General features: G+C 43.5%; 1 protein-coding gene across 17 annotated transcripts in view; it reads left to right on the forward strand.

Moving 5' to 3' along the window:
- Positions 1 to 264: 264 nt before the first annotated feature.
- Positions 265 to 12,208, forward strand: part of L3MBTL3 (L3MBTL histone methyl-lysine binding protein 3) — a 129,576-nt gene continuing 117,632 nt past the window's right edge. For 2 of the 17 annotated variants that reach the window (XM_063621867.1, XM_063621913.1), the window contains exons 1-2: positions 1,265 to 1,360; positions 4,104 to 4,182. The gene's annotated coding sequence lies outside the window, so the exon portion shown is untranslated. Of the gene's footprint in view, positions 642 to 947; positions 1,135 to 1,264; positions 1,611 to 2,140; positions 4,012 to 4,103; positions 4,183 to 12,208 lie in introns of those variants that run through there. The other 15 variants (XM_055263768.2, XM_055263803.2, XM_063621796.1 and 12 more) reach the window with 15 other exon arrangements.

A 12,208-nucleotide genomic window follows, 5' to 3' on the forward strand; every position in this document is an offset into this window, starting at 1 on the left:
CATCAAAGAGAGGGAGACTGTACTCTCCCAAAGCTTACAACTTTGTTACTTTTCATGACCTGTAGCATGTATTTAGCCTTTGGGTAGTGTTTGTGCAAGACTAAGGCCCACTCTTTAATGGCTGAATGCGTACATTTCACAGCACATGGTGGATTCGCTGCTCTGAGAATTGCCTTTAAAAAAAGTAAAGTGAAAAACAGACAAAGAAATCTGGAACCTTAGCAGTGTTTCCTATTTGTTTGGACTGTTCTTGAACCAGCTCTGAGGCGGTGACCGGGCTATTGAAAAGATGCACCTGAAACAGGATCTGCGGGCAGCTGCATTTGCCACCCGGCTTTATTGCTGCTTTCCAGCGGCGAAGGCGCAGCAGCAGTAACAGGGAAGCCAGAGCGAGCCTCCCCGGCAGCGGCGGCGGCGGCGGCGGCGGCGGCACCGGCACCAGCGCAGTTTCCCCTCTCCCCAGCCCTGACTCTACGCGCACATGCGCACTGCGCCCGCAGCCCTGGACCATTTGTCAGGACTACTCGTGAGACGGAGAAAAAAAAAAGAGAAAATTTGGGGGTAAGAAGCGGTTGATCGGATCTAATCTCTAATTAATCTGAAGATTTGTCCGTGCAAAAGCCATTCATTTATTTTTCTGGGTGAGGATGAAAGTTAAGAGCCCTATAGAGGGAAGGAAGCGCACCCTCGTCTTGTGAAACAGATCAGGGGAGGGGAGGGACAGAAGGGGTTTCTCCCCCACTTCTCTGCGCCTCTGGGAAAGAGGAGAAAACTTAATCCCGGGGAAAAAAGTGGGCAAGTGACTCGGAAACGGCTGGAGGGGGAGTCTCTGGGCATCTCACTCTGAAGTAGTGAGTGCGAGTGTGAAAGAGGAACAAAAGAGAGAGAAAAGAGAAAGGAAAAAATGGGGGGAGGAGAGACTTGTATTTTTTTCTTTGCGCGCACACGGGGAAGGGTGTGGGGGGCCGTGCGGAAGGGAGCCGGGGCGAGGCGGCCGCGTCGGGCTCAGGCTGGCGCGCAGGCGGCGGGATGCGTGTGGCCCCCTCCCCCGCGCCCCCCGAGCTTGTCACTTTGGTCGCTTTCGTGACACCGGGCGCGGGGTGGGGGAGCGCGGCGGCGCCGGGCTCCGCCGGGGTGCGTGTCCGGGTGGGCGCCGCGGAGCCGCAGCCTGGGCGGCGAGCGCGGCCGCCGAGGCGGGGGGCGCCGGCGTGGGGCGCGGGGGCGGCCGGGGCCGCGGATCGGTGCGGCGGGAGGCGCGAGCCCCGCGCGCCGCCCCTGCGGCCCCCTCCGCCCGTGTGGCCTTTGTGCCGGGCGCGCACCGGAGAGCGAGCGAGCGGGCGGGCGAGCGCGAGAAGTACAAGTACGGGAGACCGAGGCAGTGGGAAAAGAGGCCGGGCCACTTTCTCCCCTTTCGGGCTGCGGAGAATGGACTGGTTGAATGTGCAGGCGCGTCTCCCCGGCGTGTGCTGTGTGTGTGCGCGGCGGAAAGGCCTGCCCGACTCCCACCGCGCACACGCACACTCACACGCACGCACACACACGGACCCGCGGCGGGGCTCGGCGGCCGAGAGTTTGCGTGGCTTCCTCGCCGCCTCCCTCTTCGCGACCGAGTGTGTGAGAATTTCATATAGATCAGCTCCAATTTCCGCCATTTTGGGAAAGTTGCACAAAAATAAACCCTCCGGTTTATTTCTGCCCGAGGCAGGAAAGTGCTTTGGGAAGCGAGGCGGCGCGGGCCCGCGGCGGCCGTCCGCGCGGGAGAGGGCGCGGGCCGCGGGCCGGGTCGGGAGCCCGCGCCGTCGCGGCGTTCGCCCCGCGCCGTGCCGCGCCGCGCCGGCCCGGGTGCGGGCGCGGGCGCGGGCGTGTGTCGGGAGGCGGCGGCGGCGGCCGCGCCGGGGCGGCGGGCTTGTGGGGGGAGGGTGGGGGCGGCGCGGGGCTGCTTTTCCTGCAACTTGTTTACGCCTGCCTTATCCTGGGGAGGAAAAGAGGGGTCGGGGCCGGGGCCGGGGCCGCCGCCCGCCTCGCGCCGCGTGCGTGTGCCGTTCCGGAATAATGGGCTTTGCACACTCGCGTCCTGGGCCCCGCGGGCCGTCCTCGCGCCGCGGCGGCGGGGCGGGGGGAAGTAGAGGCCGGCGGGGGTGGGGATCGGGAAGCGCAGGAGCCGAGGCATCCGCCGCGCGCCCCGCGAGCTGGTGGAGTGTGGGGGCCGGCGGGCGGGGAGGAAAACTTGAGAGCCCTGGAAGGAGAGGAGGGCACGGTGGCACGGGTGGGGGGAGGGCGCAACTTTTGGACTGGTGGTAAAACTTTAATTACCTTTAAAGAAAAAAAGGCCCTGCGATTCCCCCCTCCCCCAGTCCCGGTCAAAGCACGGCCCGCAGCGCGACCGTGAGAGAAAGTTTAAAAGCGGGCGGGTTCCTCCCGGGTCCCCGCGGAGGGTTTGGGGCGTCGGTCTGTCCGTCTGCGCTCAGAGGGAGGTGGGGGTAACTAGCCGCTCTCTAGGGCGCGGGGACCGCGGCTCTACCCCACCCTTCCACGGGAGACGGAGGTAAACGTTGCTTCGGTTTCCCTTCTGAGTCCCCCTGCTGCCACCACCCCGCTTCCTTTTCCTCCCCCTCCCCGCCGATTTTTTGAGGGGACCCGAAAAACGGAGTCCCTTTCCTTAGGCAACTTCCTCGGGCGCTGTGAGCACGGCCCTCCCCCTCACCGCCCCCACCCCCAACGCCCCGCATCCCTTGGCCTGCTTCTCCACCTCGGGGCCACCGCCAGAAAAATGCATTCGAGATCATTCAGAGTGCACAGAAACAAAAATAGATTTTTAATTGTTAGGTTAAGAGAAACTGAGATGAGAAATAAGAATTTGGGGTTGGGGGGGCGCGGCCGGGGCGAGTGCGTCCAGTTCTTCTTTTGGTTTTCCTAGAGCGTTGTTTGTGATGTCTTTATTGGTTTAGGGAGTCCTAGAGGCTCTGTGCTGGCTATCTCGGTCGCGTGGATTTTTGCGCAAGTTTTTAGAAAAACACTGACTCGAGTAGAGAGCATTTCTCCGGAAAGTTTCAAGTGCAGCAAAATAGCGAACGTGCAAAACTGGCCAAGGGGAGACCTCTAGTGGTTAAACGCGTCTTTTAAGTTCGGAAGGCCGAGAGCAAAGTTTGGCCTTTACTTGTAGCTACGTAGTCCGTTCAGACGTGGAAGTAATTAGAGGACCTGAGCGAGCAGCCAGATGTTATGTGAAAGGATGCTGATCAGAAATTGAAAGTTCAGTAAATCGAAGCAATGAATTCTGAGGACTCAGACCCTGTAACTTCCATCCAACATGAGTTATATGGGAAAGACATTTTGTTTTATTCAGGGATTTGAGATTGATCGCTCCCTGAATTGGAAACAATTGTTTGCTTTTGCATTTATCGGTGTCTGTACCTCTGATCAATTTTTAATTAACGAGTCTCAGCTGATGACTTCATTTTGAATGTTAATAAAACTGCTAAATTGAAATGTGTTTAAAACTTTGAAGAAATGGAAAAGACCTTTAGCTGAGATTTGTCTTTTATATGAGCTGTTCATTTTACTGTCTGATAAGTATAAGGAAATTTTGTGTAGTTTCTTAGCTGTGTAGTTATGTATAGTCCGAATGAGTAGTCCCTTTTGGTTCTAAGACTGTAATTTTGTTTCACTGAGTACGAAATTATTTCTGAATACTTGTATAATTTGTGATTTAAAGTCCTTAAATATATGGGCAAAAAGTTTATGTAATATCTATTCTTTTTCCGGTGTGTTTTCTGTAAAATATTTTTAATTTTAAAGATAAAAGCAGTGAGGGAAATTAAAGTTGACTCAAATGATCCTTGTAACTTTCACCTGCCTGTCATATACAATAGGAGAGACTTTATTGGGTGAATTTAGGACATGGGAATGATACGAATGATTAAAATCCATTTCAACTCATCTAGAACCAGCTTATTTTATTTTAATTTACCGAGTGGCATGGTGTAAAATTATGCCTAAGTGATTCAGAATGTAAGCTTCTTAATTGGGGATGATGGATTTGAAGGTTTCTTTTTGATGACAGTGTTTTGATTTTGCCTTCCCTCTCTTTAAACCAATGCTAGAACCCTTAGGAGAAATCTTGAGAGTGGACAGCAATTGTGAAGATCGCCAGAGAGTTCTGTGTTTCATCACCGCCGAAAGGTAAGACCTGCTTGTTGAAATAAATTGCTTGACATACCTGCAAATGTTAAAAAGCTGCATTTGGAGATCAGGAAGGAGAGTATGAGACGGGGTTGGCAGAAAAACATCATTTTGTGGGGCTGCTTTGAATGCATGAATGTATTAACGCTAAATGTAATTGTAGTTTGGATGAAACATTAGGAAGTTATGAGATTGTCCTGGATAATCTTTGTATTGCCTTACTTACTAGGTTCTTAATTAGCATTTTAGCACCTGTTTTCTACTGAAAGTAAGTGTTTTATTCTTTGGAATTGAAAAAGTAGAAAAACGAATAAAATGATTGTAAATTAATGTAAGTGTTACATTGTTATACAGTGATATGGAAGATTCTGGAACTCTAAATGTCTTGGGGGGCCAGTGGTAAAATTTTGTGAATGAAATTTACATTGAGTGCTTTGGGGGTATTTGTCACATAACTTCTATGGCTTAAATCCAAGATGGGCTGACTTGTGCCAAGTACGATGTTGCAGGGTTATGAGTGACTTTCAGTGTGTTAGCTTAGACTTGTCAACTTTTGAACATATCTCCACAGGGAATACAGCTATTCTTACTAAGATATCTTTGGTAATTTTGGAGGGTGTTGGCTTCTTTCCAATACTCCAGGATCTTCTTTTAGGGCAAAGATCATTCTCAGGCAGAGGGGGCAGCCATCTCTGGAGGTAGAACATTTCAGTACATTTGTGCTACTCCAGTGCTTTCTACTGTTTATACCTTTTTTTTTTTTTCTGCCTTTAATCTTCCCCTCTCCTTTTCTGCCTGTTTTCCTGCCGTCTCTGTCTTGAGTAATAAAGGCGTCGCTAAATCTTGTTTGGCAAAAACAAAAGAAAACCAAAATTAGCCTACCTTTTTAGAGCAGAACGAACAACCTTCATTGGGCCAGGTGTAATCTAGAAATCAAAATGAGTAATTATTGATATAAAAATGATTAACAGGAGTTTATTGTCATTTGCTGCTTGTGGATGATTTTGAATTGTATAATTAGCAAAATAAGTAGATCTGGTCCATGTGGATATGCAGCAGAGACAGTGGGGCAAGAACAGCTATAGGAAGGTCCTGCAGACAACTAGGGTTCAAGTAGAGTAAAATCTGTTTCCTAAGATGGTGAGTTTCATGTTTAAATGTGCTGAGTTGAAGACACTGCTTATTTTTCTTTGTCTAGGGAGTCACTGTGTCTGTGGATAGAATGCTAGAATAGGAATCAGAAAACTAAATTTAATAACTAGATATATCACCTTGTATATGTCACTCTACCTCCTTCAGCCTCCATTTCCTCATCTACAGAGTGGGAACAGCAATACTTGCCTTGCATCTTTTGTTAGAAGAATCAAATAAAATCAGATTTTGAGAACCATAAAGAGTTATTCAGATGTATAGTGGTCATATCATTTTACCTTCTTCCAGCTTTGTGAAAAGCTGGATGTAGATTGTCTAAGTCAGAATATAGTGATTTAACTCTTGGCTAAAATTTTTAGATTGGTTTCTGATGTTTGTATTATATGGACTTCTCAGAATATTTCTAGGAGTATATCTTGTCTTGAGAAAAAAGTAGTTTCCCTTGTATACTATTGGCTCTTTGAGGGAAGAGACCATGCTCTAACATGGTGCAGAATACAAAACCTGAAATTTATTTATCCCAAACTAGTCATTTAATAAGTAGAAGGAGTAAATGAAAGAAATACTTTAAAATGATGCCTAATTGTGAAAATGGTAGGGTGATGAAAGTAGAAGGGTTGGTGTGAGGGGAATTAATGTACTGTAATTAATATTTTAGTTGCATGAGTCTGCTGGGAGATGAGGATGAGAAAATAGGTAACTGGAGTAGTAATGATTTAAACTAACTATAGGGGCCAGAACATGAGTCCTCCGAATGATTGAATTTAGGAAATGTCCAAGTAGGGCTTTTCCTCCTTGTTTTCTAGACCTCTTTGGCTGCAATCTAATTATAGCCAACTATGTAAAATCTAGATTAAAAAAAATTGCAAGTACTATCTATTATTATTTTCAATTTGATGCTACTGAACCTGACAAAATAAACCCTTACAGGTTTTAGTTTTATTTCATCTCCACTCTTTGGAGATTATCCAATCAATGTTCTAAGAATCCAAAAACCCAATAGGGGAGGAAAAAAGAAGTATATGTCCTGTTTAATTAGTCCCTGAGTAATTGAGAGTTGGTTCTTAAAGAATTTCCACTGGGTTGGTAGTTTATTTTTAATAATTCCAGATTTCAGCCAATGCTGTTTATAGTAGTGCAGTTAGGATGGGGAATTTATGAGATAACTTACTTTATGTGGTGTGTGGGATATACCGTTGGCATCCCAAGGATGGATAACTTGAGTGATCCCTGCAGTATTGTTTCTGCTAGTTACTTAACCAGTTTTTTTCTGAGCTCTTACAGTGTTGAACACTTAAAAGACTAGATCCTTGCTCTTGAGGAGTTCTAGAGATTCTTACTCTGGGAGTAGACATAATGAGCTCTTCTAATAATAGTATAACAGTTGCACATGGTACCAGTAGGAAAGGATGAGGGTTCTAGCACTCTTTGGAGCTGTTGAACCAGGAAACATGGATTTCTGGGCTAACTGACGCAGGACGATGGCATATCATCCAATACACATAGCACAGTATAATGCATTCCTTTTTAAGTGCTTCACCTTCAGAAATGAGTAAGAAGCCCTTCACCCACTGTCAAGGAATGCCTGAATTGTGTGTCTAGCAAGAGTCTAGCAATATGGATTGAGGTGATTCTTTCTTTGACCAGTGTGTTCACAAGGTAACTTTCTGGTGAAGATCTACGCTATCTTCCACTGCTACCACTTGCCACTATTGAGGGATTTGTTCCTCACAAGGATTTGGGAACGCTTATAGTATAGGTAAAGATAGTGTATTTAGAGAGAACTATTTATATGTTCATATGTGTGCACATTTATACGTGACATCTTGAAGTTCAGCGGATCCATGGAAGATACATTTTCTAAAGGGCTTCATTATCTAACAGGAATATTCTCAGATTATCTCTTTACTGTATTAAATTATTTCATTGATGGTTGTGGATGTACGTCAATAGTGGGAAATTATGAATGGATTTGTATTGACTGTGGCAGCTATGCAGTGGGTGGATGAAAAGCACCAAGAAAGGGTATCTTTGATATAAAACTAAGCTTGACTTATGAAATAAAATTGGGAAAGACCTTTAGAAAATTCCCATTTGGGAGACAAGATAGTTTGGAAGAATGAACAAGGATCTTTGAGAGGAACTTGAGTAAAGTTAAGTTGGGTGATCTTGGATGAGGGAACTTCCCTCATAAACTGTAGTTTCTTTCTGAGTAGACTTGGAATTGATTAGTTGGATGGTGATTATAAGAATGATACGCATATTATATGTAACAGTAAAATGCCTTCTGCGTTATTATTCTTTCTCCCATATATACTGTAAATCAGTGTTTCGTGTTCCACCAACAGATACTTATTGAACCTCTGTTTTGTGTAAATTACTGTTGCGAACTGCTTCACAAAATCAACAATTACAGCAGGGTTGAATGAATGTATGTGTTGGGCCTACAAAGACATCGAGCATCAATCCTTGGGCTCAGTATATTCCTAATCTAGTTGGGGAGATAACCCATACACATACGATGGCAATTAACAAAACAGTCCCCGGAGTGTGATGTTCCCCTTCCTGTGTCCATGAGTTCTCATTGTTCAATTCCCACCTATGAGTGAGAACATGCGGTGTTTGGTTTTTTGTCCTTGCGATAGTTTACTGAGAATGATGTTTTCCAGTTTCATCCATGTCCCTAGGGACTGTTGTGGGGTTGGGGGAGCGGGGAGGGACAGCATTAGGAGATATACCTAATGCTAAATGACGAGTTAATGGGTGCAGGAAATCAACGTGGCACATGGATACATATGTAACAAACCTGCACATTGTGCACATGTACCCTAAAACCTAAAGTATAATAAAAAAAAAAAAAAGCCATGGTTAACTGTGGGTGATGGTAGATAAATGCTGTAGACACTGTGATGGCATCTCTGGATGTGGTGGTAAATGTGTTCCTGTGATGGGACCCGGCAGATGGGGTTGCTGTTTTTAAAACCCTATGAAGTGTTGATATACAGTGTTAAGTGTAATTGTATATTGAGTGCCATCTGAAGATCAAGCATTAAGCTAGATGCTTTATATTTATTTATTCATCCAAAAAATACTTTGAGTGCTTTCTGTATGCCCAGGTACTGTTCTAGGCACTGACTGTTACCTCTCATACTTTCACTAACCTTCAGCACTGGGTATTATTTTTTGTCTTTTAAAGCAAACTGGTGCTCAGAGTTACTTAGTAACTTGTTCATATCATGCAGTTTGAAAGGGGTGGAATCAGGGAAAATGATACTGGCATATGACTGATGTATCTTTAGGTATTTGATTTTCAAAATAGTAACACATAGAATATTTTAAAAACAACACATTTCCAGATTAATGTATGTGCTCTTTTACATTGGTTTATTAAGATGAGCAATAATGAACAGGTATAAGAAAAATAGATGGGAAGAAAAACTGGCTTTACTTTCTTCTTTTTTTTTTTTTTCTTTTTAAAACCAAGAATTGAGAAAAGACCAATTATTGAATTATTCTGAAAAGAACACCTTGGTCTAGCCCATGGCCTTGAAATGATCACAAACTGTTGATAAAACATTACTCAGAATAGGCTTGGGAATCACTCGGCTTATTTATATAAAGATTTCATTTGTTCTCTGTAGGAAGAGACGCAATAAGGTAGTAGGACTAGTTATGAAAAATGTATATATAAAGCATCAATCAATGAAAGAATGGGACCTGAATCTACCAAGGCAGGCTCAGTAGGTTATGAAATTTACTCTAAAGCCAGGATTGTAAAAGGAAAGAAGAAAATTAAGAGAGACAATGGTGGGGAGAAAATGGAGGGGTGGTGTGGTAGAAATGTGTCCTAGAATCAAAGTAAAAGATGAAAACAGGGAATATGACTAAGATCCTGAGCAAGAGTGCTATAATTACTGGTGTTATACACTGTAACCAAAAGAGTGTGTCCCATGTTTGCAAAATGAGGTGAAGAGTCTATTTTGACTCATCGGGTTGTTTTGTATTGCAATGGGAATTATATCTCTCTGTTATATGAGTTATGGTGGATCAAGCAGTTCTTCGGTTTGACTTAGAAGGATGCCATTGTAGGCATTGATTACAAGGTAATGGGCTGTTTCTCTTTTGTTGAAGTTCTATTTAAAACATTTTTTGAGCACATACTATGTACCAGACCTTTTAAAGGCTGGACCATAGCTTTATATTACATAAATTTTGTGAAATTAAGCTAGTTTAGTTACTAGAACATTTTGGGTATGATTGCTTAGGCACCAAAATCAGTTGATTATTTTTCTCCGTCCATTACACTGTTGAATGCTGAATAGTGAATTGAAATTCCTAGGTGGTCAATCTGGTCTGGTTGTTAAATGATCTTAGTAATTCACCATATTGGTTTGTGGTCTAATTGGGTGGACTTGAGGCTTAGCGTTCAGTCTATTGATAAGGAGGTTGGCTACAAATGGTTATCAAGATAAGCCTGTAGACTTCTGTGAAAGAAAAAAAAATCTAGCCAAATCTAATTCATTACATGCAAAAGAGAAATCAAGTGTAAATCTTTTAATTTTAGCTTTATGTTCTATAAAAATATAAAGCAAAATAAGAAAAAGGAAGATACTACTTTTAGCATTAAAAATTATGAAGTAAAATAAAAAAGAACAAGAGAGTACTTTTAGTTTTTCTTTTAAAATTTTAGTTCATGCATATTTAGCATATGCATAGAAATATCTGTGTCAGGTTCTTGTTCTTTTTATGGCCCTTGAATCCCTCTAATGGGTGTAAAATTTCTATTATTACCCTTCTAGTATAGTATGTTGATGATATGATAGCACTTCAAAAAATGTCTGACTCAAATTGAGATATAGTCTGTACGTTGAACATGAATTTAAAATAAAAGCATTTAATGAGAGTCTATTAAATATGCCATAGGCCCGTTAATGTCAGTTTGTGATTTCACTTTCTGTGTACCTTTTTTTTTTTTCTTGAAAGGCATTTTTCATTTTCTGTTCCTTCTTTAGAGGAAGTAAGTAGGTTAGGCCACAGAATCTCAAATAATTCGTCCTTCTTACAGTAACACAGAAGGGCAGGAAGTTGAGATTTTGTAAAGGTTGCCTTTGGTGACTACCCTTTGCATATGATCTCCATGGTAGACAAGGTAGCAAATCAGAGAGACCGTTGCGACATTATAAATAGGATTGTTCACATTAAAATATGACTAGCAGATAAAGGGACAGTGTTTTTGAGAAAATATCAATAAGATGGAACTGCTGATTTCATGTTTAAAGGCAGCAAAGGCAGCATGGATTAGTTCACACTCAGGTGTCTCCTCTGCAGGGATGGATGAGAACAGAAGACCCAGCTTCTCAAGGATTTGTTCTTGATACTGCTAAGATTTCAGTTCTCACATTGAAATAATGATCTAGAGTTTTTCCTGCCTAAAATCTATGAACTTAGGTCCTTAGGGCAGATTTCACATCTCTCCACAACAGACCTTAATTCCAATATGTGTGTGATTCAGAGTTCTTATCAGGCAGGATGAGTAGAATATCAAAGCTGGTCTCTGTCATGCTTGATTTGAAAGGAATATTTTTCTTCGTAGCAATGTGTGTTTGTTGAGAGATGCTTCAAGTGTGAGTTTAGATTTTTCTCTTATCCTTATTGAATAAGTCTGTTTAAGAGGTTTGAATTTAACTTCTTTTGATGTGTTCTCCACTGACACTTATATAAGGAGAGTTTCTTGGAGTGGTGATGTTATGCTTCTGCCAAAGAGGTAAACAAATACTTAGCAGCCTAGTTGTTAGAATTTTCACTGGAGAATATGAGCTAGATGGACAGATGAAGGTCTTTCTCTGATTTTTCCTCTCCCCAAGCCCCTTCCATTCCCCTCCAGTAGTGTATTGTATTTTCCTCTTCTCTTTTATTGATTCATTTGGTAAGTTTTATCAATACCTACTATGGATATTCATAAGAGATAACAAAATGGGTAAATCAAGGTCTCTCTGCTTCAAAACCTCCTGTAAGTAGATGATGAAGATACAATGTCATAAGCATTATGATCAGTGTATAGATTCTGTCCTCCCAGCCCCACTTATGTCCTGGTCCTGGCATCTTACTTGCACATACATACTCCAGTGCTCCTATAGAGAAACACTCCCACTGTAGCCCCTTTGGGGATGACGACCCAGAGCTTTCATCTCTCTTTTTCATACTGGCCTCTTGCTTTAATCTCTCACAGCATTTTCTGTTTGCCTCTGTACCAGCTATCTTGAAAGCAGGTCCTGGAACCACATTTGGTACGTGAGGACGTTTTTATGCCTCCTCAGCAAAAACGTCACAGTAAGGTTGCCAATGGTCTAGTCTTGAGTAGTTTCTCAGAAATTATGTCCTTTTTATTTTGTTGGCAGTTAAATTTTTTTTTCTTTATAAGAACTTGGCAAAACTAACAGCTATTGACCTTATATCAGTCTCCCAAATTCACTTTGAAATCTACTTGTCCATGAAATCTGAGTCGTATCATTGTTTTTGACTGCCCTGCTGCCCACCTTCCCTGTCCTCATCTCTGGACTCCTGAGAAATTAAATAGGCCTTTTTTTGATGTAAAGGTATTGGCCTTCGCACAGTTTTCATTCCTCTGCCCTGTGAGACTTCAGAGGTCTGATAAACTGGTTCTTGGAGGGCATGTGGACCCTGGAGAGCCCCTCCCCTCCCCTCCCCTGCCCTCCTCTTTTTGAAACAGAGTCTCACTCTGTCACCCCGGCTGGAGTGCAGTGGGTAGTACAATCTTGGTTCACTGCAACCTCTGCCTCCTGGGTTCAAGCAATTCTCGTGCTTCAGCATCTGGAGTAGCTGGGACTAGAGGCATGCACCACCATGCCCAACT

This window comes from Symphalangus syndactylus, chromosome 2 (assembly GCF_028878055.3).
Source record: "Symphalangus syndactylus isolate Jambi chromosome 2, NHGRI_mSymSyn1-v2.1_pri, whole genome shotgun sequence".
Taxonomy (NCBI): domain Eukaryota; kingdom Metazoa; phylum Chordata; class Mammalia; order Primates; family Hylobatidae; genus Symphalangus; species Symphalangus syndactylus.